The following is a 3,815-nucleotide window of genomic DNA, read 5'->3' as shown; positions in this document are numbered from 1 at the left end:
CTTTGGGATGCTCGGCGGAGGTTGGAGGCTCCGGAGGGATCATCCCCTGGGCTTTTCCTCACTGGCAACTAAGCGCCATGGATTGAAGTCTATTTTAAGGAGTCGGAAAGCTTCTGTTTGCTGTTGGCTTCCCCCCCTCGAATCCCACCCTTCCCACCTCGCTCCATTGGAATTCCTACCCCTGCGCTGTCGCTTCAGGTACTAAAGCAAAGCAAATGCAGGGAATTCTCCGATGCAGCAGCCTCCCCTCCCCGTTATTAATGTGATGCTATTAATGAGTTCATTAAGGATTTTAATCCCCCCCCATATGTGTGGCTGTGGCTCTGGCGGCCAGCGCAGGAGCCAGCGGCGCGCACAAAGGCAGGGCCGCAGTCGAGGGAATCGCGGCGCATTATATAAGGAAGCCTGCGTCATTCCCGGCTGGAACAGCCAGGGGATGGGCAGGGGAGGAGGAGGAGGAGGGTGGAGGTGAAGGCTTCGCTTCCCCCCCCTTCCTCGCTCCTCTGTTACTGGTGTTAGATTGGGTTTAAGTGCGTGAATAGGGGAGCGTTTTCCAGCAGCCTCTTCCCAAGCGCTGGCACATTCCTTATGGAGCAGGAGTGGGGATTATGGAGATGTGTATATATGAATATGAGTGTCATAAATATAGATATGGGGGGTTACCCCACCGAGGGGCAAAAAGCAGCTTTCTCATTCTTTTCCCCCAACACAGTTTTATGGAGTAAGGAATAAGGTCCCTTGTGCTGGATGATCCCATACGTGAACTTGGCTAAAAGCAAACTTAGGAGGGGAAGAAACCTGGAAAGAGGCTTTGGATAAGGGATACAGGGACAGGCCAAGGGGGAATGGCTTTAACCTGCCCGAGGGGGAAGTGGGATGAGCTCTGAGGCAGAAGCTCTTCCCTGGGAGGGTGCTGGGACACTGGGATGGGTTGGATGGAGAAGCTGTGGCTGCCCCATTCCTGGCAGTGTTCAAGGCCAGATTGGACGCAGGGAGTTGGAGCAACCTGCTCCAGTGGAAGGTGTCCCTGGAGGAGCTTTCAGCTCCCTCCATCCCAACCCATTCCATGGTTCTGTGACCGAGGGAAAGCAGCATTCCCTCTGCCCACCGCTGCTTCACACTGTCCCAGGCTCAACCTGGGGCTGCAGATCCCGGGATGCTCCAGGCCGGATCAGGGCGGGCTGAGGGGACATCTCCCTTCCCAAGCCCCTGTGGAAGTTGGGATGTGTCCTTAGGGACCTGTCCCCAGCTATTCCATCCATTCATTTGGCTTTCCCAGCGCAAGGCAGCGGGATGTCATCCCGGAGCTGGGGATGGGAAGCGGGAAGAGTGGAACTGTTGCTGCAGCCTCTGTAGGAATTGCGGGTATGCTGCAGCCCCGCGAGCTCCGCATCCCATTGGAATCCCTCCCGGCTTCTCTGCTAAAACACTTCCTTTGTCTCCCATTTATTTCCCCTTCCCTCGGGAAGCCGGGAGAAGCTTCCTTCCCCCTCTTCGTGCCTGATTCCCCTTTTCGGCTGGGTTTAAGGGCTCTCAGCTCTTCCCTCTTTGTTCAGGCTGGATTCAGGGCTCGGTATTCCTTTAAATCCTCATGCACGAGTGAAGCTCCACGCTCCATCTTTACCTGCATGGACATTCCTCCACAGGGCTCTAGCTTTCCCTGTAGTATTCCTGACAACTTCCAACGTGTAGCATCAGGATTCAAGGAGCACACGTAGCAGGTCCTAGGAGGTGTATCTGCCTCTGCCTTCGCCTCGGGGCTCTCACAACTCCTCTCCTCAGGTCGCTGAGCTGGGAAAGTCTGGAGTTCCCTTTTTAGGTCCTTATCCTGTCAGGAATATTGTATGGAAATGGGAGACAGCCATTTTGTGTGTGCTGTGCCGAGATGCACTTCCCACCGAGCCCTTGGCTCCTCTTCAAGCCTACGTGGAAGAGGAGACACCGGAGCGGTGCCGTGTCATGATCCCTACGCGCTCATTCCATGGCGCTGGGATGCTCGGGATGAGGAGCGCATCCATAGGGAACCCGGGACCCACCTCTGGGCTCAGCACGCTGGGATGGACCCGAGCCTCTTCCACGTGTTACAAAGGAGTTTGTTCCATCATCCCAACTGATCCCGTTTGGAACTAACACAGCTCCGGATGGTCCCGGCTTGCGCCTGAAGGGATGTGCTGCCCCTCCGGGTGCATTCCCTGCCTTGTAAAGGGGATCCCGCCTCGTTCCCAATCCCTCATCCCAGCAGGGCTCGTTCCTGACGAGGCCCAGGATAGGCTGGTGCTGGGACCATCCGCTTCACTGGGACTTACTGGGGCCACTGGCCCATGTCCTGCAGCGCCTGGGGCCGGTGGCGGGCTCGGTTCTGTCAGGGCAAAGCATCCCTTGGGATGCACATGGATGGATTCCCCCTGTGCTTCCCAGGGAAGGAATTCTCTCTGGTAGGTGCATCCGTGGACGTGTGACCGTGCTGGAGCAGGGTCAGCTCTGACCACGTCTCCATAGGGATGGTGGGAGCTGAAGGTGAACCCGCGCACCAGGACATAGGGAATAGGGTGGCCCAAAGGGAGGCGCTGCAGAAGGGAGAGGGCTTAGGAACCAGGAGGGGGGGTGTGGAGAAGGGGTTTGGGTGGTGGGATGTGGGGATCTGCTGCTGCTTCTTCCCGTGTGTCATCTTCATCATGGAATCAGGGAATGGTTTGGGATGAAGGGACCTTGAGGCTGCCCCAGCTCCGCGGGCAGGGATCTCCCACTGGAGCAGGTTGCTCCAAGTCCCTGTGTCCATCCTGGCCTTGATGCTGCACATTGGCCATCGGGGAAGCATTTGTGCTCCCCCATGGGCTGGTTGGGTCTTAGTGGTGCCACTTGTCATCTCCTGCAGCTCCTTTATTGTCCCCTCTCCTCCTCCTTGGGAGCCTCCTAAACATCAGCTCCTCACCTCCAGAGCTGCATCCGGAGCCAATTCCAGCCTGGATCCATGCGGATACACACCAGGCTTTGGAACGCTCTTGTTTCCCCTGGGGGATTTGCCACCATTTGAGGATATTGTGTGAATTCTTCTGGATTATTTTAACTGCAATTCCTTAGGGAAGGGGGGGGGAGCAGCTTCCTGGGACAGGCGAGGTCTCCGGGAGCGTGGTGCTGGAGGGGGTGAGTCTCATGGTCTGGTTTGGGATGCTGTGTTGGTGCAGAGGAGCCCATCGCCTCCATCCTCCACGAGCAGCAGCATCCGTGTGTGAATCCATGTGTGGCTCCATCCCATGGCCGATGGATTCCAGAATCGTGGAATGGGTTGGGTTGGAAGCAACAAGTGGATGTGCTGAATGATGCTGCTGAAATCCTACTCGTTGGTGGCCATTGAGTCCTGAAGGCTGTGGTGTTTCCTTGGTGTTTGTTGGCCAAGACCTTGCTTTCCCACCGGGACATTCCCTGTTTGCATCCTGAGACAGCGTTTACTTAACTTACGGAATGCTTTGGGCGGAAGGGACCCTCAGGCTCACCCAATTCCAAGCTCCCGTGCTCCATGTGTGGTGTTTTGGGGGGGTTGAAGTGATACATTGGGTTTATACAGCAACGTGGAGCTCGTTTCATCGGGATGCAGCAGCTTCCCAGTGGGAAGAACCCGTTGGGGTGGTTCCACTCTCGAGATGCTGCTTTAACGTGTCCTCAAGCGAGCAGCGGGGTGGAAGGTGCCTCTTCTCCCTGGCCTCGCCTGCCAGGTCTCTCCTCCTCCTCCTCCTGCTTTCATCTCCCGGGAGCACCGAGTGGAGGCAGCACCCCCGGGGGCTCCTTCCTGGCGGATCCCGACCGCAGCCTCTCCC

This window comes from Nestor notabilis, unplaced genomic scaffold (assembly GCF_000696875.1).
Source record: "Nestor notabilis isolate BGI_N333 unplaced genomic scaffold, ASM69687v1 scaffold22428, whole genome shotgun sequence".
Lineage (NCBI taxonomy): Eukaryota > Metazoa > Chordata > Aves > Psittaciformes > Psittacidae > Nestor > Nestor notabilis.
This window is presented reverse-complemented; position numbering follows the sequence as displayed.